This window comes from Triturus cristatus, chromosome 11 (assembly GCF_964204655.1).
Source record: "Triturus cristatus chromosome 11, aTriCri1.1, whole genome shotgun sequence".
NCBI classification, from domain to species: Eukaryota; Metazoa; Chordata; class Amphibia; order Caudata; family Salamandridae; genus Triturus; species Triturus cristatus.
Genome location: NC_140594.1, coordinates 937784205 through 937809244, shown reverse-complemented (window position 1 = coordinate 937809244; position 25040 = coordinate 937784205). Strand labels below are relative to the sequence as shown.

General features: G+C 40.4%; 1 long non-coding RNA gene across 1 annotated transcript; it reads right to left on the bottom strand.

Annotated features, from left to right (window-relative positions):
* Positions 1 to 1991: 1991 nt before the first annotated feature.
* LOC146785704 (uncharacterized) lies at positions 1992 to 24069 on the bottom strand. Its single transcript, XR_014970774.1, has 17 exons — positions 23914 to 24069; positions 22541 to 22662; positions 21168 to 21323; positions 19795 to 19950; positions 18422 to 18543; positions 17049 to 17204; positions 15676 to 15797; positions 14303 to 14458; positions 12930 to 13085; positions 11558 to 11678; positions 10185 to 10340; positions 8813 to 8967; positions 7440 to 7595; positions 6068 to 6222; positions 4696 to 4816; positions 3326 to 3478; positions 1992 to 2108 (listed from the first exon to the last, which is right to left on the bottom strand). It is a non-coding gene; the product is annotated as an uncharacterized LOC146785704 (long non-coding RNA).
* Between the last annotated feature and the right edge of the window lie 971 nt (positions 24070 to 25040).

Here is a 25040-nt window from a genome sequence, read left to right as displayed (position 1 = left end):
AGACAACATCTGATTAGCTTTATGATGTCAGCGCACCACTGGACCAATTGTCCTTGTGGCAGCTGACCACACAGGAGGATGAGATCAGAAGTTATGCAGTAGGTTACTATCTGTATTCATGACTACAAGGCAAGTAGGAGGAGGAATGGTAAAGGACTCTGAACCACTCAAAGCACTGGGGCCTTTTTGAAAGTCGGATGGAGATACATAAACAGATTATCCTTAACAATCCATCTTGAGTATCAGAGTCCAACATACGGAGTGCAGGAGAAGAGGTGAAATGAGCTTCCTTCCGTGAGAATGTAACACGCTCGTTCTGAAATGAGGTAGTACATTTCAGCCTCAAAGGCAGCAATTTGCTCGAATGGAACATTGCTAGTTCCAGGATCTAAAGCAGGCTTTAGTAGCGTTGGAGACAGCCGGGCTTTTATGAATTATTATGACCAACACAATGTGATCCATATTACTTTCAGCTTGACAGAAATTCTATTCAGGCACAGTCTCCCACTACAAGCTAGTGAGGACATGCTGATGCTGTGAACTTTTTAATGCCTAAAGGAATGATTGGGAGTTTTACTTACCATATAAATTGGTAAAATGATGCCGTATGCCAGAAGACTTCCTTTTTTTTTTTCCTTCAGTCTCGGCAATTCAGAGAAACTCGGTTGTGAAACACTGCCACCGGTGGTCATTCAGTATAATCTGCAGATGGAAAAGTCCACTGTTGGCACATTTTCTATAAGCAATACAAAAAAATCTTGATTTTTATAAAGGGTAAACAGATCAATACTATGGAGTCTTTTATTGTGAAAATCAACAGCTCATTAGAAAATCAAATCTCAATTTTAGCTTTTTATCCTCACATACTTCTCTGCATCCCTTGCCTCATTTGCTAAAACTCTCTAAACAACTGTAGCGCGTACATTAGGACATAGATCAATAGATGTTTTTGCCAGCCAAGTGGCAGTGAACCATTCTCACTTCTTTTGTTTTAGGATATGGTACACCAGTAGCAATTAAGCCAGCTGATAAGTTGAGAGTAAGGGTTATGCCACAGTTCATGGGAATAATAAAAACTATGAATAGCATAATGACCATCTCCATTTTAGCCAATTCCCACCACTTCAGAAATGGTGAAGATGACTCTTATCCTCAAACGTACGTTGATACAAAATGAGAAGTCTCAAAAACTTTCCTAATTTCTTTCATCTTAGTTTTCAGTTGGACATCCTGTCCACCCTGCTACTCATTTAGTTACCAACATCAATGTATCCTACTGCTTGTTAGCCAACAGAGTGGCCCTCATGTCCGACAACATCTTGCTTTAGCTTTATGATGTCAGCTTGCTAGGCAACAGAGTGGCCCTCATGTCAGACAACATCTGATTAGCTTTATGATGTCAGCGCACCACTGGACCAATTGTCCTTGTGGCAGCTGACCACACAGGAGGATGAGATCAGAAGTTATGCAGTAGGTTACTATCTGTATTCATAACTACAAGGCAAGTAGGAGGGGGAATGGTAAAGGACTCTGAACCACTCAAAGCACTGGGGCCTTTTTGAAAGTCGGATGGAGATACATAAACAGATTATCCTTAACAATCCATCTTGAGTATCAGAGTCCAACATACGGAGTGCAGGAGAAGAGGTGAAATGAGCTTCCTTCCGTGAGAATGTAACACGCTCGTTCTGAAATGAGGTAGTACATTTCAGCCTCAAAGGCAGCAATTTGCTCGAATGGAACATTGCTAGTTCCAGGATCTAAAGCAGGCTTTAGTAGCGTTGGAGACAGCCGGGCTTTTATGAATTATTATGACCAACACAATGTGATCCATATTACTTTCAGCTTGACAGAAATTCTATTCAGGCACAGTCTCCCACTACAAGCTAGTGAGGACATGCTGATGCTGTGAACTTTTTAATGCCTAAAGGAATGATTGGGAGTTTTACTTACCATATAAATTGGTAAAATGATGCCGTATGCCAGAAGACTTCCTTTTTTTTTTTCCTTCAGTCTCAGCAATTCAGAGAAACTCGGTTGTGAAACACTGCCACCGGTGGTCATTCAGTATAATCTGCAGATGGAAAAGTCCACTGTTGGCACATTTTCTATAAGCAATACAAAAAAATCTTGATTTTTATAAAGGGTAAACAGATCAATACTATGGAGTCTTTTATTGTGAAAATCAACAGCTCATTAGAAAATCAAATCTCAATTTTAGCTTTTTATCCTGACATACTTCTCTGCATCCCTTGCCTCATTTGCTAAAACTCTCTAAACAACTGTAGCGCGTACATTAGGACATAGATCAATAGATGTTTTTGCCAGCCAAGTGGCAGTGAACCATTCTCACTTCTTTTGTTTTAGGATATGGTACACCAGTAGCAATTAAGCCAGCTGATAAGTTGAGAGTAAGGGTTATGCCACAGTTCATGGGAATAATAAAAACTATGAATAGCATAATGACCATCTCCATTTTAGCCAATTCCCACCACTTCAGAAATGGTGAAGATGACTCTTATCCTCAAACGTACGTTGATACAAAATGAGAAGTCTCAAAAACTTTCCTAATTTCTTTCATCTTAGTTTTCAGTTGGACATCCTGTCCACCCTGCTACTCATTTAGTTACCAACATCAATGTATCCTACTGCTTGTTAGCCAACAGAGTGGCCCTCATGTCCGACAACATCTTGCTTTAGCTTTATGATGTCAGCTTGCTAGGCAACAGAGTGGCCCTCATGTCAGACAACATCTGATTAGCTTTATGATGTCAGCGCACCACTGGACCAATTGTCCTTGTGGCAGCTGACCACACAGGAGGATGAGATCAGAAGCTATGCAGTAGGTTACTATCTGTATTCATAACTACAAGGCAAGTAGGAGGGGGAATGGTAAAGGACTCTGAACCACTCAAAGCACTGGGGCCTTTTTGAAAGTCGGATGGAGATACATAAACAGATTATCCTTAACAATCCATCTTGAGTATCAGAGTCCAACATACGGAGTGCAGGAGAAGAGGTGAAATGAGCTTCCTTCTGTGAGAATGTAACACGCTCGTTCTGAAATGAGGTAGTACATTTCAGCCTCAAAGGCAGCAATTTGCTCGAATGGAACATTGCTAGTTCCAGGATCTAAAGCAGGCTTTAGTAGCGTTGGAGACAGCCGGGCTTTTATGAATTATTATGACCAACACAATGTGATCCATATTACTTTCAGCTTGACAGAAATTCTATTCAGGCACAGTCTCCCACTACAAGCTAGTGAGGACATGCTGATGCTGTGAACTTTTTAATGCCTAAAGGAATGATTGGGAGTTTTACTTACCATATAAATTGGTAAAATGATGCCGTATGCCGGAAGACTTCCTTTTTTTTTTTCCTTCAGTCTCGGCAATTCAGAGAAACTGTTGTGAAACACTGCCACCGGTGGTCATTCAGTATAATCAGCAGATGGAAAAGTCCACTGTTAGCACATTTTCTATAAGCAATACAAAAAAATCTTGATTTTTATAAAGGGTAAACAGATCAATACTATGGAGTCTTTTATTGTGTAAATCAACAGCTCATTAGAAAATCAAATCTCAATTTTAGCTTTTTATCCTCGCATACTTCTCTGCATCCCTTGCCTCATTTGCTAAAACTCTCTAAACAACTGTAGCGCGTACATTATGACATAGATCAATAGATGTTTTTGCCAGCCAAGTGGCAGTGAACCATTCTCACTTCTTTTGTTTTAGGATATGGTACACCAGTAGCAATTAAGCCAGCTGATAAGTTGAGAGTAAGGGTTATGCCACAGTTCATGGGAATAATAAAAACTATGAATAGCATAATGACCATCTCCATTTTAGCCAATTCCCACCACTTCAGAAATGGTGAAGATGACTCTTATCCTCAAACGTACGTTGATACAAAATGAGAAGTCTCAAAAACTTTCCTAATTTCTTTCATCTTAGTTTTCAGTTGGACATCCTGTCCACCCTGCTACTCATTTAGTTACCAACATCAATGTATCCTACTGCTTGTTAGCCAACAGAGTGGCCCTCATGTCCGACAACATCTTGCTTTAGCTTTATGATGTCAGCTTGCTAGGCAACAGAGTGGCCCTCATGTCAGACAACATCTGATTAGCTTTATGATGTCAGCGCACCACTGGACCAATTGTCCTTGTGGCAGCTGACCACACAGGAGGATGAGATCAGAAGTTATGCAGTAGGTTACTATCTGTATTCATGACTACAAGGCAAGTAGGAGGAGGAATGGTAAAGGACTCTGAACCACTCAAAGCACTGGGGCCTTTTTGAAAGTCGGATGGAGATACATAAACAGATTATCCTTAACAATCCATCTTGAGTATCAGAGTCCAACATACGGAGTGCAGGAGAAGAGGTGAAATGAGCTTCCTTCCGTGAGAATGTAACACGCTCGTTCTGAAATGAGGTAGTACATTTCAGCCTCAAAGGCAGCAATTTGCTCGAATGGAACATTGCTAGTTCCAGGATCTAAAGCAGGCTTTAGTAGCGTTGGAGACAGCCGTGCTTTTATGAATTATTATGACCAACACAATGTGATCCATATTACTTTCAGCTTGACAGAAATTCTATTCAGGCACAGTCTCCCACTACAAGCTAGTGAGGACATGCTGATGCTGTGAACTTTTTAATGCCTAAAGGAATGATTGGGAGTTTTACTTACCATATAAATTGGTAAAATGATGCCGTATGCCAGAAGACTTCCTTTTTTTTTTTCCTTCAGTCTCGGCAATTCAGAGAAACTCGGTTGTGAAACACTGCCCCCGGTGGTCATTCAGTATAATCTGCAGATGGAAAAGTCCACTGTTGGCACATTTTCTATAAGCAATACAAAAAAATCTTGATTTTTATAAAGGGTAAACAGATCAATACTATGGAGTCTTTTATTGTGAAAATCAACAGCTCATTAGAAAATCAAATCTCAATTTTAGCTTTTTATCCTCACATACTTCTCTGCATCCCTTGCCTCATTTGCTAAAACTCTCTAAACAACTGTAGCGCGTACATTAGGACATAGATCAATAGATGTTTTTGCCAGCCAAGTGGCAGTGAACCATTCTCACTTCTTTTGTTTTAGGATATGGTACACCAGTAGCAATTAAGCCAGCTGATAAGTTGAGAGTAAGGGTTATGCCACAGTTCATGGGAATAATAAAAACTATGAATAGCATAATGACCATCTCCATTTTAGCCAATTCCCACCACTTCAGAAATGGTCAAGATGACTCTTATCCTCAAACGTACGTTGATACAAAATGAGAAGTCTCAAAAACTTTCCTAATTTCTTTCATCTTAGTTTTCAGTTGGACATCCTGTCCACCCTGCTACTCATTTAGTTACCAACATCAATGTATCCTACTGCTTGTTAGCCAACAGAGTGGCCCTCATGTCCGACAACATCTTGCTTTAGCTTTATGATGTCAGCTTGCTAGGCAACAGAGTGGCCCTCATGTCAGACAACATCTGATTAGCTTTATGATGTCAGCGCACCACTGGACCAATTGTCCTTGTGGCAGCTGACCACACAGGAGGATGAGATCAGAAGTTATGCAGTAGGTTACTATCTGTATTCATAACTACAAGGCAAGTAGGAGGGGGAATGGTAAAGGACTCTGAACCACTCAAAGCACTGGGGCCTTTTTGAAAGTCGGATGGAGATACATAAACAGATTATCCTTAACAATCCATCTTGAGTATCAGAGTCCAACATACGGAGTGCAGGAGAAGAGGTGAAATGAGCTTCCTTCCGTGAGAATGTAACACGCTCGTTCTGAAATGAGGTAGTACATTTCAGCCTCAAAGGCAGCAATTTGCTCGAATGGAACATTGCTAGTTCCAGGATCTAAAGCAGGCTTTAGTAGCGTTGGAGACAGCCGGGCTTTTATGAATTATTATGACCAACACAATGTGATCCATATTACTTTCAGCTTGACAGAAATTCTATTCAGGCACAGTCTCCCACTACAAGCTAGTGAGGACATGCTGATGCTGTGAACTTTTTAATGCCTAAAGGAATGATTGGGAGTTTTACTTACCATATAAATTGGTAAAATGATGCCGTATGCCAGAAGACTTCCTTTTTTTTTTTCCTTCAGTCTCAGCAATTCAGAGAAACTCGGTTGTGAAACACTGCCACCGGTGGTCATTCAGTATAATCTGCAGATGGAAAAGTCCACTGTTGGCACATTTTCTATAAGCAATACAAAAAAATCTTGATTTTTATAAAGGGTAAACAGATCAATACTATGGAGTCTTTTATTGTGAAAATCAACAGCTCATTAGAAAATCAAATCTCAATTTTAGCTTTTTATCCTCACATACTTCTCTGCATCCCTTGCCTCATTTGCTAAAACTCTCTAAACAACTGTAGCGCGTACATTAGGACATAGATCAATAGATGTTTTTGCCAGCCAAGTGGCAGTGAACCATTCTCACTTCTTTTGTTTTAGGATATGGTACACCAGTAGCAATTAAGCCAGCTGATAAGTTGAGAGTAAGGGTTATGCCACAGTTCATGGGAATAATAAAAACTATGAATAGCATAATGACCATCTCCATTTTAGCCAATTCCCACCACTTCAGAAATGGTGAAGATGACTCTTATCCTCAAACGTACGTTGATACAAAATGAGAAGTCTCAAAAACTTTCCTAATTTCTTTCATCTTAGTTTTCAGTTGGACATCCTGTCCACCCTGCTACTCATTTAGTTACCAACATCAATGTATCCTACTGCTTGTTAGCCAACAGAGTGGCCCTCATGTCCGACAACATCTTGCTTTAGCTTTATGATGTCAGCTTGCTAGGCAACAGAGTGGCCCTCATGTCAGACAACATCTGATTAGCTTTATGATGTCAGCGCACCACTGGACCAATTGTCCTTGTGGCAGCTGACCACACAGGAGGATGAGATCAGAAGCTATGCAGTAGGTTACTATCTGTATTCATAACTACAAGGCAAGTAGGAGGGGGAATGGTAAAGGACTCTGAACCACTCAAAGCACTGGGGCCTTTTTGAAAGTCGGATGGAGATACATAAACAGATTATCCTTAACAATCCATCTTGAGTATCAGAGTCCAACATACGGAGTGCAGGAGAAGAGGTGAAATGAGCTTCCTTCTGTGAGAATGTAACACGCTCGTTCTGAAATGAGGTAGTACATTTCAGCCTCAAAGGCAGCAATTTGCTCGAATGGAACATTGCTAGTTCCAGGATCTAAAGCAGGCTTTAGTAGCGTTGGAGACAGCCGGGCTTTTATGAATTATTATGACCAACACAATGTGATCCATATTACTTTCAGCTTGACAGAAATTCTATTCAGGCACAGTCTCCCACTACAAGCTAGTGAGGACATGCTGATGCTGTGAACTTTTTAATGCCTAAAGGAATGATTGGGAGTTTTACTTACCATATAAATTGGTAAAATGATGCCGTATGCCAGAAGACTTCCTTTTTTTTTTTTCCTTCAGTCTCGGCAATTCAGAGAAACTCGGTTGTGAAACACTGCCACCGGTGGTCATTCAGTATAATCTGCAGATGGAAAAGTCCACTGTTGGCACATTTTCTATAAGCAATACAAAAAAATCTTGATTTTTATAAAGGGTAAACAGATCAATACTATGGAGTCTTTTATTGTGAAAATCAACAGCTCATTAGAAAATCAAATCTCAATTTTAGCTTTTTATCCTCACATACTTCTCTGCATCCCTTGCCTCATTTGCTAATACTCTCTAAACAACTGTAGCGCGTACATTAGGACATAGATCAATAGATGTTTTTGCCAGCCAAGTGGCAGTGAACCATTCTTACTTCTTTTGTTTTAGGATATGGTACACCAGTAGCAATTAAGCCAGCTGATAAGTTGAGAGTAAGGGTTATGCCACAGTTCATGGGAATAATAAAAACTATGAATAGCATAATGACCATCTCCATTTTAGCCAATTCCCACCACTTCAGAAATGGTGAAGATGACTCTTATCCTCAAACGTACGTTGATACAAAATGAGAAGTCTCAAAAACTTTCCTAATTTCTTTCATCTTAGTTTTCAGTTGGACATCCTGTCCACCCTGCTACTCATTTAGTTACCAACATCAATGTATCCTACTGCTTGTTAGCCAACAGAGTGGCCCTCATGTCCGACAACATCTTGCTTTAGCTTTATGATGTCAGCTTGCTAGGCAACAGAGTGGCCCTCATGTCAGACAACATCTGATTAGCTTTATGATGTCAGCGCACCACTGGACCAATTGTCCTTGTGGCAGCTGACCACACAGGAGGATGAGATCAGAAGTTATGCAGTAGGTTACTATCTGTATTCATGACTACAAGGCAAGTAGGAGGAGGAATGGTAAAGGACTCTGAACCACTCAAAGCACTGGGGCCTTTTTGAAAGTCGGATGGAGATACATAAACAGATTATCCTTAACAATCCATCTTGAGTATCAGAGTCCAACATACGGAGTGCAGGAGAAGAGGTGAAATGAGCTTCCTTCCGTGAGAATGTAACACGCTCGTTCTGAAATGAGGTAGTACATTTCAGCCTCAAAGGCAGCAATTTGCTCGAATGGAACATTGCTAGTTCCAGGATCTAAAGCAGGCTTTAGTAGCGTTGGAGACAGCCGGGCTTTTATGAATTATTATGACCAACACAATGTGATCCATATTACTTTCAGCTTGACAGAAATTCTATTCAGGCACAGTCTCCCACTACAAGCTAGTGAGGACATGCTGATGCTGTGAACTTTTTAATGCCTAAAGGAATGATTGGGAGTTTTACTTACCATATAAATTGGTAAAATGATGCCGTATGCCAGAAGACTTCCTTTTTTTTTTTCCTTCAGTCTCGGCAATTCAGAGAAACTCGGTTGTGAAACACTGCCACCGGTGGTCATTCAGTATAATCTGCAGATGGAAAAGTCCACTGTTGGCACATTTTCTATAAGCAATACAAAAAAATCTTGATTTTTATAAAGGGTAAACAGATCAATACTATGGAGTCTTTTATTGTGAAAATCAACAGCTCATTAGAAAATCAAATCTCAATTTTAGCTTTTTATCCTCACATACTTCTCTGCATCCCTTGCCTCATTTGCTAAAACTCTCTAAACAACTGTAGCGCGTACATTAGGACATAGATCAATAGATGTTTTTGCCAGCCAAGTGGCAGTGAACCATTCTCACTTCTTTTGTTTTAGGATATGGTACACCAGTAGCAATTAAGCCAGCTGATAAGTTGAGAGTAAGGGTTATGCCACAGTTCATGGGAATAATAAAAACTATGAATAGCATAATGACCATCTCCATTTTAGCCAATTCCCACCACTTCAGAAATGGTGAAGATGACTCTTATCCTCAAACGTACGTTGATACAAAATGAGAAGTCTCAAAAACTTTCCTAATTTCTTTCATCTTAGTTTTCAGTTGGACATCCTGTCCACCCTGCTACTCATTTAGTTACCAACATCAATGTATCCTACTGCTTGTTAGCCAACAGAGTGGCCCTCATGTCCGACAACATCTTGCTTTAGCTTTATGATGTCAGCTTGCTAGGCAACAGAGTGGCCCTCATGTCAGACAACATCTGATTAGCTTTATGATGTCAGCGCACCACTGGACCAATTGTCCTTGTGGCAGCTGACCACACAGGAGGATGAGATCAGAAGTTATGCAGTAGGTTACTATCTGTATTCATAACTACAAGGCAAGTAGGAGGGGGAATGGTAAAGGACTCTGAACCACTCAAAGCACTGGGGCCTTTTTGAAAGTCGGATGGAGATACATAAACAGATTATCCTTAACAATCCATCTTGAGTATCAGAGTCCAACATACGGAGTGCAGGAGAAGAGGTGAAATGAGCTTCCTTCCGTGAGAATGTAACACGCTCGTTCTGAAATGAGGTAGTACATTTCAGCCTCAAAGGCAGCAATTTGCTCGAATGGAACATTGCTAGTTCCAGGATCTAAAGCAGGCTTTAGTAGCGTTGGAGACAGCCGGGCTTTTATGAATTATTATGACCAACACAATGTGATCCATATTACTTTCAGCTTGACAGAAATTCTATTCAGGCACAGTCTCCCACTACAAGCTAGTGAGGACATGCTGATGCTGTGAACTTTTTAATGCCTAAAGGAATGATTGGGAGTTTTACTTACCATATAAATTGGTAAAATGATGCCGTATGCCGGAAGACTTCCTTTTTTTTTTTTCCTTCAGTCTCGGCAATTCAGATAAACTCGGTTGTGAAACACTGCCACCGGTGGTCATTCAGTATAATCTGCAGATGGAAAAGTCCACTGTTAGCACATTTTCTATAAGCGATACAAAAAAATCTTGATTTTTATAAAGGGTAAACAGATCAATACTATGGAGTCTTTTATTGTGTAAATCAACAGCTCATTAGAAAATCAAATCTCAATTTTAGCTTTTTATCCTCGCATACTTCTCTGCATCCCTTGCCTCATTTGCTAAAACTCTCTAAACAACTGTAGCGCGTACATTAGGACATAGATCAATAGATGTTTTTGCCAGCCAAGTGGCAGTGAACCATTCTCACTTCTTTTGTTTTAGGATATGGTACACCAGTAGCAATTAAGCCAGCTGATAAGTTGAGAGTAAGGGTTATGCCACAGTTCATGGGAATAATAAAAACTATGAATAGCATAATGACCATCTCCATTTTAGCCAATTCCCACCACTTCAGAAATGGTGAAGATGACTCTTATCCTCAAACGTACGTTGATACAAAATGAGAAGTCTCAAAAACTTTCCTAATTTCTTTCATCTTAGTTTTCAGTTGGACATCCTGTCCACCCTGCTACTCATTTAGTTACCAACATCAATGTATCCTACTGCTTGTTAGCCAACAGAGTGGCCCTCATGTCCGACAACATCTTGCTTTAGCTTTATGATGTCAGCTTGCTAGGCAACAGAGTGGCCCTCATGTCAGACAACATCTGATTAGCTTTATGATGTCAGCGCACCACTGGACCAATTGTCCTTGTGGCAGCTGACCACACAGGAGGATGAGATCAGAAGTTATGCAGTAGGTTACTATCTGTATTCATGACTACAAGGCAAGTAGGAGGAGGAATGGTAAAGGACTCTGAACCACTCAAAGCACTGGGGCCTTTTTGAAAGTCGGATGGAGATACATAAACAGATTATCCTTAACAATCCATCTTGAGTATCAGAGTCCAACATACGGAGTGCAGGAGAAGAGGTGAAATGAGCTTCCTTCCGTGAGAATGTAACACGCTCGTTCTGAAATGAGGTAGTACATTTCAGCCTCAAAGGCAGCAATTTGCTCGAATGGAACATTGCTAGTTCCAGGATCTAAAGCAGGCTTTAGTAGCGTTGGAGACAGCCGGGCTTTTATGAATTATTATGACCAACACAATGTGATCCATATTACTTTCAGCTTGACAGAAATTCTATTCAGGCACAGTCTCCCACTACAAGCTAGTGAGGACATGCTGATGCTGTGAACTTTTTAATGCCTAAAGGAATGATTGGGAGTTTTACTTACCATATAAATTGGTAAAATGATGCCGTATGCCAGAAGACTTCCTTTTTTTTTTTCCTTCAGTCTCGGCAATTCAGAGAAACTCGGTTGTGAAACACTGCCACCGGTGGTCATTCAGTATAATCTGCAGATGGAAAAGTCCACTGTTGGCACATTTTCTATAAGCAATACAAAAAAATCTTGATTTTTATAAAGGGTAAACAGATCAATACTATGGAGTCTTTTATTGTGAAAATCAACAGCTCATTAGAAAATCAAATCTCAATTTTAGCTTTTTATCCTCACATACTTCTCTGCATCCCTTGCCTCATTTGCTAAAACTCTCTAAACAACTGTAGCGCGTACATTAGGACATAGATCAATAGATGTTTTTGCCAGCCAAGTGGCAGTGAACCATTCTCACTTCTTTTGTTTTAGGATATGGTACACCAGTAGCAATTAAGCCAGCTGATAAGTTGAGAGTAAGGGTTATGCCACAGTTCATGGGAATAATAAAAACTATGAATAGCATAATGACCATCTCCATTTTAGCCAATTCCCACCACTTCAGAAATGGTGAAGATGACTCTTATCCTCAAACGTACGTTGATACAAAATGAGAAGTCTCAAAAACTTTCCTAATTTCTTTCATCTTAGTTTTCAGTTGGACATCCTGTCCACCCTGCTACTCATTTAGTTACCAACATCAATGTATCCTACTGCTTGTTAGCCAACAGAGTGGCCCTCATGTCCGACAACATCTTGCTTTAGCTTTATGATGTCAGCTTGCTAGGCAACAGAGTGGCCCTCATGTCAGACAACATCTGATTAGCTTTATGATGTCAGCGCACCACTGGACCAATTGTCCTTGTGGCAGCTGACCACACAGGAGGATGAGATCAGAAGCTATGCAGTAGGTTACTATCTGTATTCATAACTACAAGGCAAGTAGGAGGGGGAATGGTAAAGGACTCTGAACCACTCAAAGCACTGGGGCCTTTTTGAAAGTCGGATGGAGATACATAAACAGATTATCCTTAACAATCCATCTTGAGTATCAGAGTCCAACATACGGAGTGCAGGAGAAGAGGTGAAATGAGCTTCCTTCTGTGAGAATGTAACACGCTCGTTCTGAAATGAGGTAGTACATTTCAGCCTCAAAGGCAGCAATTTGCTCGAATGGAACATTGCTAGTTCCAGGATCTAAAGCAGGCTTTAGTAGCGTTGGAGACAGCCGGGCTTTTATGAATTATTATGACCAACACAATGTGATCCATATTACTTTCAGCTTGACAGAAATTCTATTCAGGCACAGTCTCCCACTACAAGCTAGTGAGGACATGCTGATGCTGTGAACTTTTTAATGCCTAAAGGAATGATTGGGAGTTTTACTTACCATATAAATTGGTAAAATGATGCCGTATGCCAGAAGACTTCCTTTTTTTTTTTTCCTTCAGTCTCGGCAATTCAGAGAAACTCGGTTGTGAAACACTGCCACCGGTGGTCATTCAGTATAATCTGCAGATGGAAAAGTCCACTGTTGGCACATTTTCTATAAGCAATACAAAAAAATCTTGATTTTTATAAAGGGTAAACAGATCAATACTATGGAGTCTTTTATTGTGAAAATCAACAGCTCATTAGAAAATCAAATCTCAATTTTAGCTTTTTATCCTCACATACTTCTCTGCATCCCTTGCCTCATTTGCTAATACTCTCTAAACAACTGTAGCGCGTACATTAGGACATAGATCAATAGATGTTTTGGCCAGCCAAGTGGCAGTGAACCATTCTTACTTCTTTTGTTTTAGGATATGGTACACCAGTAGCAATTAAGCCAGCTGATAAGTTGAGAGTAAGGGTTATGCCACAGTTCATGGGAATAATAAAAACTATGAATAGCATAATGACCATCTCCATTTTAGCCAATTCCCACCACTTCAGAAATGGTGAAGAAGACTCTTATCCTCAAACGTACGTTGATACAAAACGAGAAGTCTCAAAAACTTTCCTAATTTCTTTCATCTTAGTTTTCAGTTGGACATCCTGTCCACCCTGCTACTCATTTAGTTACCAACATCAATGTATCCTACTGCTTGTTAGCCAACAGAGTGGCCCTCATGTCCGACAACATCTTGCTTTAGCTTTATGATGTCAGCTTGCTAGGCAACAGAGTGGCCCTCATGTCAGACAACATCTGATTAGCTTTATGATGTCAGCGCACCACTGGACCAATTGTCCTTGTGGCAGCTGACCACACAGGAGGATGACATCAGAAGTTATGCAGTAGGTTACTATCTGTATTCATGACTACAAGGCAAGTAGGAGGGGGAATGGTAAAGGACTCTGAACCACTCAAAGCACTGGGGCCTTTTTGAAAGTCGGATGGAGATACATAAACAGATTATCCTTAACAATCCATCTTGAGTATCAGAGTCCAACATACGGAGTGCAGGAGAAGAGGTGAAATGAGCTTCCTTCTGTGAGAATGTAACACGCTCGTTCTGAAATGAGGTAGTACATTTCAGCCTCAAAGGCAGCAATTTGCTCGAATGGAACATTGCTAGTTCCAGGATCTAAAGCAGGCTTTAGTAGCGTTGGAGACAGCCGGGCTTTTATGAATTATTATGACCAACACAATGTGATCCATATTACTTTCAGCTTGACAGAAATTCTATTCAGGCACAGTCTCCCACTACAAGCTAGTGAGGACATGCTGATGCTGTGAACTTTTTAATGCCTAAAGGAATGATTGGGAGTTTTACTTACCATATAAATTGGTAAAATGATGCCGTATGCCAGAAGACTTCCTTTTTTTTTTTTCCTTCAGTCTCGGCAATTCAGAGAAACTCGGTTGTGAAACACTGCCACCGGTGGTCATTCAGTATAATCTGCAGATGGAAAAGTCCACTGTTGGCACATTTTCTATAAGCAATACAAAAAAATCTTGATTTTTATAAAGGGTAAACAGATCAATACTATGGAGTCTTTTATTGTGAAAATCAACAGCTCATTAGAAAATCAAATCTCAATTTTAGCTTTTTATCCTCACATACTTCTCTGCATCCCTTGCCTCATTTGCTAAAACTCTCTAAACAACTGTAGCGCGTACATTAGGACATAGATCAATAGATGTTTTTGCCAGCCAAGTGGCAGTGAACCATTCTCACTTCTTTTGTTTTAGGATATGGTACACCAGTAGCAATTAAGCCAGCTGATAAGTTGAGAGTAAGGGTTATGCCACAGTTCATGGGAATAATAAAAACTATGAATAGCATAATGACCATCTCCATTTTAGCCAATTCCCACCACTTCAGAAATGGTGAAGATGACTCTTATCCTCAAACGTACGTTGATACAAAATGAGAAGTCTCAAAAACTTTCCTAATTTCTTTCATCTTAGTTTTCAGTTGGACATCCTGTCCACCCTGCTACTCATTTAGTTACCAACATCAATGTATCCTACTGCTTGTTAGCCAACAGAGTGGCCCTCATGTCCGACAACATCTTGCTTTAGCTTTATGATGTCAGCTTGCTAGGCAACAGAGTGGCCCTCATGTCAGACAACATCTGATTAGCTTTATGATGTCAGCGCACCACTGGACCAATTGTCCTTGTGGCAGCTGACCACACAGGAGGATGAGATCAGAAGTTATGCAGTAGGTTACTATCTGTATTCATAACTACAAGGCAAGTAGGAGGGGGAATGGTAAAGGACTCTGAACCACTCAAAGCACTGGGGCCTTTTTGAAAGTCGGATGGAGATACATAAACAGATTATCCTTAACAATCCATCTTGAGTATCAGAGTCCAACATACGGAGTGCAGGAGAAGAGGTGAAATGAGCTTCCTTCCGTGAGAATGTAACACGCTCGTTCTGAAATGAGGTAGTACATTTCAGCCTCAAAGGCAGCAATTTGCTCGAATGAAACATTGCTAGTTCCAGGATCTAAAGCAGGCTTTAGTAGCGTTGGAGACAGCCGGGCTTTTATGAATTATTATGACCAACACAATGTGATCCATATTACTTTCAGCTTGACAGAAATTCTATTCAGGCACAGTCTCCCACTACAAGCTAGTGAGGACATGCTGATGCTGTGAACTTTTTAATGCCTAAAGGAATGATTGGGAGTTTTACTTACCATATAAATTGGTAAAATGATGCCGTATGCCGGAAGACTTCCTTTTTTTTTTTTCCTTCAGTCTCGGCAATTCAGAGAAACTCGGTTGTGAAACACTGCCACCGGTGGTCATTCAGTATAATCTGCAGATGGAAAAGTCCACTGTTAGCACATTTTCTATAAGCGATACAAAAAAATCTTGATTTTTATAAAGGGTAAACAGATCAATACTATGGAGTCTTTTATTGTGTAAATCAACAGCTCATTAGAAAATCAAATCTCAATTTTAGCTTTTTATCCTCGCATACTTCTCTGCATCCCTTGCCTCATTTGCTAAAACTCTCTAAACAACTGTAGCGCGTACATTAGGACATAGATCAATAGATGTTTTTGCCAGCCAAGTGGCAGTGAACCATTCTCACTTCTTTTGTTTTAGGATATGGTACACCAGTAGCAATTAAGCCAGCTGATAAGTTGAGAGTAAGGGTTATGCCACAGTTCATGGGAATAATAAAAACTATGAATAGCATAATGACCATCTCCATTTTAGCCAATTCCCACCACTTCAGAAATGGTGAAGATGACTCTTATCCTCAAACGTACGTTGATACAAAATGAGAAGTCTCAAAAACTTTCCTAATTTCTTTCATCTTAGTTTTCAGTTGGACATCCTGTCCACCCTGCTACTCATTTAGTTACCAACATCAATGTATCCTACTGCTTGTTAGCCAACAGAGTGGCCCTCATGTCCGACAACATCTTGCTTTAGCTTTATGATGTCAGCTTGCTAGGCAACAGAGTGGCCCTCATGTCAGACAACATCTGATTAGCTTTATGATGTCAGCGCACCACTGGACCAATTGTCCTTGTGGCAGCTGACCACACAGGAGGATGAGATCAGAAGCTATGCAGTAGGTTACTATCTGTATTCATAACTACAAGGCAAGTAGGAGGGGGAATGGTAAAGGACTCTGAACCACTCAAAGCACTGGGGCCTTTTTGAAAGTCGGATGGAGATACATAAACAGATTATCCTTAACAATCCATCTTGAGTATCAGAGTCCAACATACGGAGTGCAGGAGAAGAGGTGAAATGAGCTTCCTTCTGTGAGAATGTAACACGCTCGTTCTGAAATGAGGTAGTACATTTCAGCCTCAAAGGCAGCAATTTGCTCGAATGGAACATTGCTAGTTCCAGGATCTAAAGCAGGCTTTAGTAGCGTTGGAGACAGCCGGGCTTTTATGAATTATTATGACCAACACAATGTGATCCATATTACTTTCAGCTTGACAGAAATTCTATTCAGGCACAGTCTCCCACTACAAGCTAGTGAGGACATGCTGATGCTGTGAACTTTTTAATGCCTAAAGGAATGATTGGGAGTTTTACTTACCATATAAATTGGTAAAATGATGCCGTATGCCAGAAGACTTCCTTTTTTTTTTTTCCTTCAGTCTCGGCAATTCAGAGAAACTCGGTTGTGAAACACTGCCACCGGTGGTCATTCAGTATAATCTGCAGATGGAAAAGTCCACTGTTGGCACATTTTCTATAAGCAATACAAAAAAATCTTGATTTTTATAAAGGGTAAACAGATCAATACTATGGAGTCTTTTATTGTGAAAATCAACAGCTCATTAGAAAATCAAATCTCAATTTTAGCTTTTTATCCTCACATACTTCTCTGCATCCCTTGCCTCATTTGCTAATACTCTCTAAACAACTGTAGCGCGTACATTAGGACATAGATCAATAGATGTTTTGGCCAGCCAAGTGGCAGTGAACCATTCTTACTTCTTTTGTTTTAGGATATGGTACACCAGTAGCAATTAAGCCAGCTGATAAGTTGAGAGTAAGGGTTATGCCACAGTTCATGGGAATAATAAAAACTATGAATAGCATAATGACCATCTCCATTTTAGCCAATTCCCACCACTTCAGAAATGGTGAAGAAGACTCTTATCCTCAAACGTACGTTGATACAAAACGAGAAGTCTCAAAAACTTTCCTAATTTCTTTCATCTTAGTTTTCAGTTGGACATCCTGTCCACCCTGCTACTCATTTAGTTACCAACATCAATGTATCCTACTGCTTGTTAGCCAACAGAGTGGCCCTCATGTCCGACAACATCTTGCTTTAGCTTTATGATGTCAGCTTGCTAGGCAACAGAGTGGCCCTCATGTCAGACAACATCTGATTAGCTTTATGATGTCAGCGCACCACTGGACCAATTGTCCTTGTGGCAGCTGACCACACAGGAGGATGACATCAGAAGTTATGCAGTAGGTTACTATCTGTATTCATGACTACAAGGCAAGTAGGAGGGGGAATGGTAAAGGACTCTGAACCACTCAAAGCACTGGGGCCTTTTTGAAAGTCGGATGGAGATACATAAACAGATTATCCTTAACAATCCATCTTGAGTATCAGAGTCCAACATACGGAGTGCAGGAGAAGAGGTGAAATGAGCTTCCTTCTGTGAGAATGTAACACGCTCGTTCTGAAATGAGGTAGTACATTTCAGCCTCAAAGGCAGCAATTTGCTCGAATGGAACATTGCTAGTTCCAGGATCTAAAGCAGGCTTTAGTAGCGTTGGAGACAGCCGGGCTTTTATGAATTATTATGACCAACACAATGTGATCCATATTACTTTCAGCTTGACAGAAATTCTATTCAGGCACAGTCTCCCACTACAAGCTAGTGAGGACATGCTGATGCTGTGAACTTTTTAGTGCCTAAAGGAATGATTGGGAGTTTTACTTACCATATAAATTGGTAAAATGATGCCGTATGCCGGAAGACTTCAATTTTTTTTTTTTCTTCAGTCTCGGCAATTCAGATAAACTCGGTTGTGAAACACTGCCACCGGTGGTCATTCAGTATAATCTGCAGATGGAAAAGTCCACTGTTAGCACATTTTCTATAAGCGATACAAAAAAATCTTGATTTTTATAAAGGGTAAACAGATCAATACTATGGAGTCTTTTATTGTGTAAATCAACAGCTCATTAGAAAATCAAATCTCAATTTTAGCTTTTTATCCTCGCATACTTCTCTGCATCCCTTGCCTCATTTGCTAAAACTCTCTAAACAACTGTAGCGCGTACATTAGGACATAGATCAATAGATGTTTTTGCCAGCCAAGTGGCAGTGAACCATTCTCACTTCTTTTGTTTTAGGATATGGTACACCAGTAGCAATTAAGCCAGCTGATAAGTTGAGAGTAAGGGTTATGCCACAGTTCATGGGAATAATAAAAACTATGAATAGCATAATGACCATCTCCATTTTAGCCAATTCCCACCACTTCAGAAATGGTGAAGATGACTCTTATCCTCAAACGTACGTTGATACAAAATGAGAAGTCTCAAAAACTTTCCTAATTTCTTTCATCTTAGTTTTCAGTTGGACATCCTGTCCACCCTGCTACTCATTTAGTTACCAACATCAATGTATCCTACTGCTTGTTAGCCAACAGAGTGGCCCTCATGTCCGACAACATCTTGCTTTAGCTTTATGATGTCAGCTTGCTAGGCAACAGAGTGGCCCTCATGTCAGACAACATCTGATTAGCTTTATGATGTCAGCGCACCACTGGACCAATTGTCCTTGTGGCAGCTGACCACACAGGAGGATGAGATCAGAAGTTATGCAGTAGGTTACTATCTGTATTCATGACTACAAGGCAAGTAGGAGGGGGAATGGTAAAGGACTCTGAACCACTCAAAGCACTGGGGCCTTTTTGAAAGTCAGATGGAGATACAGAAACAGATTATCCTTAACAATCCATCTTGAGTATCAGAGTCCAACATACGGAGTGCAGGAGAAGAGGTGAAATGAGCTTCCTTCCGTGAGAATGTAACACGCTCGTTCTGAAATGAGGTAGTACATTTCAGCCTCAAAGGCAGCAATTTGCTCGAATGGAACATTGCTAGTTCCAGGATCTAAAGCAGGCTTTAGTAGCGTTGGAGACAGCCGGGCTTTTATGAATTATTATGACCAACACAATGTGATCCATATTACTTTCAGCTTGACAGAAATTCTATTCAGGCACAGTCTCCCACTACAAGCTAGTGAGGACATGCTGATGCTGTGAACTTTTTAATGCCTAAAGGAATGATTGGGAGTTTTACTTACCATATAAATTGGTAAAATGATGCCGTATGCCAGAAGACTTCCTTTTTTTTTTTTCCTTCAGTCTCGGCAATTCAGAGAAACTCGGTTGTGAAACACTGCCACCGGTGGTCATTCAGTATAATCTGCAGATGGAAAAGTCCACTGTTGGCACATTTTCTATAAGCAATACAAAAAAATCTTGATTTTTATAAAGGGTAAACAGATCAATACTATGGAGTCTTTTATTGTGAAAATCAACAGCTCATTAGAAAATCAAATCTCAATTTTAGCTTTTTATCCTCACATACTTCTCTGCATCCCTTGCCTCATTTGCTAAAACTCTCTAAACAACTGTAGCGCGTACATTAGGACATAGATCAATAGATGTTTTTGCCAGCCAAGTGGCAGTGAACCATTCTCACTTCTTTTGTTTTAGGATATGGTACACCAGTAGCAATTAAGCCAGCTGATAAGTTGAGAGTAAGGGTTATGCCACAGTTCATGGGAATAATAAAAACTATGAATAGCATAATGACCATCTCCATTTTAGCCAATTCCCACCACTTCAGAAATGGTGAAGATGACTCTTATCCTCAAACGTACGTTGATACAAAATGAGAAGTCTCAAAAACTTTCCTAATTTCTGTCATCTTAGTTTTCAGTTGGACATCCTGTCCACCCTGCTACTCATTTAGTTACCAACATCAATGTATCCTACTGCTTGTTAGCCAACAGAGTGGCCCTCATGTCCGACAACATCTTGCTTTAGCTTTATGATGTCAGCTTGCTAGGCAACAGAGTGGCCCTCATGTCAGACAACATCTGATTAGCTTTATGATGTCAGCGCACCACTGGACCAATTGTCCTTGTGGCAGCTGACCACACAGGAGGATGAGATCAGAAGTTATGCAGTAGGTTACTATCTGTATTCATAACTACAAGGCAAGTAGGAGGGGGAATGGTAAAGGACTCTGAACCACTCAAAGCACTGGGGCCTTTTTGAAAGTCGGATGGAGATACATAAACAGATTATCCTTAACAATCCATCTTGAGTATCAGAGTCCAACATACGGAGTGCAGGAGAAGAGGTGAAATGAGCTTCCTTCCGTGAGAATGTAACACGCTCGTTCTGAAATGAGGTAGTACATTTCAGCCTCAAAGGCAGCAATTTGCTCGAATGGAACATTGCTAGTTCCAGGATCTAAAGCAGGCTTTAGTAGCGTTGGAGACAGCCGGGCTTTTATGAATTATTATGACCAACACAATGTGATCCATATTACTTTCAGCTTGACAGAAATTCTATTCAGGCACAGTCTCCCACTACAAGCTAGTGAGGACATGCTGATGCTGTGAACTTTTTAATGCCTAAAGGAATGATTGGGAGTTTTACTTACCATATAAATTGGTAAAATGATGCCGTATGCCGGAAGACTTCCTTTTTTTTTTTTCCTTCAGTCTCGGCAATTCAGAGAAACTCGGTTGTGAAACACTGCCACCGGTGGTCATTCAGTATAATCTGCAGATGGAAAAGTCCACTGTTGGCACATTTTCTATAAGCAATACAAAAAAATCTTGATTTTTATAAAGGGTAAACAGATCAATACTATGGAGTCTTTTATTGTGAAAATCAACAGCTCATTAGAAAATCAAATCTCAATTTTAGCTTTTTATCCTCACATACTTCTCTGCATCCCTTGCCTCATTTGCTAAAACTCTCTAAACAACTGTAGCGCGTACATTAGGACATAGATCAATAGATGTTTTTGCCAGCCAAGTGGCAGTGAACCATTCTCACTTCTTTTGTTTTAGGATATGGTACACCAGTAGCAATTAAGCCAGCTGATAAGTTGAGAGTAAGGGTTATGCCACAGTTCATGGGAATAATAAAAACTATGAATAGCATAATGACCATCTCCATTTTAGCCAATTCCCACCACTTCAGAAATGGTGAAGATGACTCTTATCCTCAAACGTACGTTGATACAAAATGAGAAGTCTCAAAAACTTTCCTAATTTCTTTCATCTTAGTTTTCAGTTGGACATCCTGTCCACCCTGCTACTCATTTAGTTACCAACATCAATGTATCCTACTGCTTGTTAGCCAACAGAGTGGCCCTCATGTCCGACAACATCTTGCTTTAGCTTTATGATGTCAGCTTGCTAGGCAACAGAGTGGCCCTCATGTCAGACAACATCTGATTAGCTTTATGATGTCAGCGCACCACTGGACCAATTGTCCTTGTGGCAGCTGACCACACAGGAGGATGAGATCAGAAGTTATGCAGTAGGTTACTATCTGTATTCATAACTACAAGGCAAGTAGGAGGGGGAATGGTAAAGGACTCTGAACCACTCAAAGCACTGGGGCCTTTTTGAAAGTCGGATGGAGATACATAAACAGATTATCCTTAACAATCCATCTTGAGTATCAGAGTCCAACATACGGAGTGCAGGAGAAGAGGTGAAATGAGCTTCCTTCCGTGAGAATGTAACACGCTCGTTCTGAAATGAGGTAGTACATTTCAGCCTCAAAGGCAGCAATTTGCTCGAATGAAACATTGCTAGTTCCAGGATCTAAAGCAGGCTTTAGTAGCGTTGGAGACAGCCGGGCTTTTATGAATTATTATGACCAACACAATGTGATCCATATTACTTTCAGCTTGACAGAAATTCTATTCAGGCACAGTCTCCCACTACAAGCTAGTGAGGACATGCTGATGCTGTGAACTTTTTAATGCCTAAAGGAATGATTGGGAGTTTTACTTACCATATAAATTGGTAAAATGATGCCGTATGCCGGAAGACTTCCTTTTTTTTTTTTCCTTCAGTCTCGGCAATTCAGAGAAACTCGGTTGTGAAACACTGCCACCGGTGGTCATTCAGTATAATCTGCAGATGGAAAAGTCCACTGTTAGCACATTTTCTATAAGCGATACAAAAAAATCTTGATTTTTATAAAGGGTAAACAGATCAATACTATGGAGTCTTTTATTGTGTAAATCAACAGCTCATTAGAAAATCAAATCTCAATTTTAGCTTTTTATCCTCGCATACTTCTCTGCATCCCTTGCCTCATTTGCTAAAACTCTCTAAACAACTGTAGCGCGTACATTAGGACATAGATCAATAGATGTTTTTGCCAGCCAAGTGGCAGTGAACCATTCTCACTTCTTTTGTTTTAGGATATGGTACACCAGTAGCAATTAAGCCAGCTGATAAGTTGAGAGTAAGGGTTATGCCACAGTTCATGGGAATAATAAAAACTATGAATAGCATAATGACCATCTCCATTTTAGCCAATTCCCACCACTTCAGAAATGGTGAAGATGACTCTTATCCTCAAACGTACGTTGATACAAAATGAGAAGTCTCAAAAACTTTCCTAATTTCTTTCATCTTAGTTTTCAGTTGGACATCCTGTCCACCCTGCTACTCATTTAGTTACCAACATCAATGTATCCTACTGCTTGTTAGCCAACAGAGTGGCCCTCATGTCCGACAACATCTTGCTTTAGCTTTATGATGTCAGCTTGCTAGGCAACAGAGTGGCCCTCATGTCAGACAACATCTGATTAGCTTTATGATGTCAGCGCACCACTGGACCAATTGTCCTTGTGGCAGCTGACCACACAGGAGGATGAGATCAGAAGCTATGCAGTAGGTTACTATCTGTATTCATAACTACAAGGCAAGTAGGAGGGGGAATGGTAAAGGACTCTGAACCACTCAAAGCACTGGGGCCTTTTTGAAAGTCGGATGGAGATACATAAACAGATTATCCTTAACAATCCATCTTGAGTATCAGAGTCCAACATACGGAGTGCAGGAGAAGAGGTGAAATGAGCTTCCTTCTGTGAGAATGTAACACGCTCGTTCTGAAATGAGGTAGTACATTTCAGCCTCAAAGGCAGCAATTTGCTCGAATGGAACATTGCTAGTTCCAGGATCTAAAGCAGGCTTTAGTAGCGTTGGAGACAGCCGGGCTTTTATGAATTATTATGACCAACACAATGTGATCCATATTACTTTCAGCTTGACAGAAATTCTATTCAGGCACAGTCTCCCACTACAAGCTAGTGAGGACATGCTGATGCTGTGAACTTTTTAATGCCTAAAGGAATGATTGGGAGTTTTACTTACCATATAAATTGGTAAAATGATGCCGTATGCCAGAAGACTTCCTTTTTTTTTTTTCCTTCAGTCTCGGCAATTCAGAGAAACTCGGTTGTGAAACACTGCCACCGGTGGTCATTCAGTATAATCTGCAGATGGAAAAGTCCACTGTTGGCACATTTTCTATAAGCAATACAAAAAAATCTTGATTTTTATAAAGGGTAAACAGATCAATACTATGGAGTCTTTTATTGTGAAAATCAACAGCTCATTAGAAAATCAAATCTCAATTTTAGCTTTTTATCCTCACATACTTCTCTGCATCCCTTGCCTCATTTGCTAATACTCTCTAAACAACTGTAGCGCGTACATTAGGACATAGATCAATAGATGTTTTGGCCAGCCAAGTGGCAGTGAACCATTCTTACTTCTTTTGTTTTAGGATATGGTACACCAGTAGCAATTAAGCCAGCTGATAAGTTGAGAGTAAGGGTTATGCCACAGTTCATGGGAATAATAAAAACTATGAATAGCATAATGACCATCTCCATTTTAGCCAATTCCCACCACTTCAGAAATGGTGAAGAAGACTCTTATCCTCAAACGTACGTTGATACAAAACGAGAAGTCTCAAAAACTTTCCTAATTTCTTTCATCTTAGTTTTCAGTTGGACATCCTGTCCACCCTGCTACTCATTTAGTTACCAACATCAATGTATCCTACTGCTTGTTAGCCAACAGAGTGGCCCTCATGTCCGACAACATCTTGCTTTAGCTTTATGATGTCAGCTTGCTAGGCAACAGAGTGGCCCTCATGTCAGACAACATCTGATTAGCTTTATGATGTCAGCGCACCACTGGACCAATTGTCCTTGTGGCAGCTGACCACACAGGAGGATGACATCAGAAGTTATGCAGTAGGTTACTATCTGTATTCATGACTACAAGGCAAGTAGGAGGGGGAATGGTAAAGGACTCTGAACCACTCAAAGCACTGGGGCCTTTTTGAAAGTCGGATGGAGATACATAAACAGATTATCCTTAACAATCCATCTTGAGTATCAGAGTCCAACATACGGAGTGCAGGAGAAGAGGTGAAATGAGCTTCCTTCTGTGAGAATGTAACACGCTCGTTCTGAAATGAGGTAGTACAT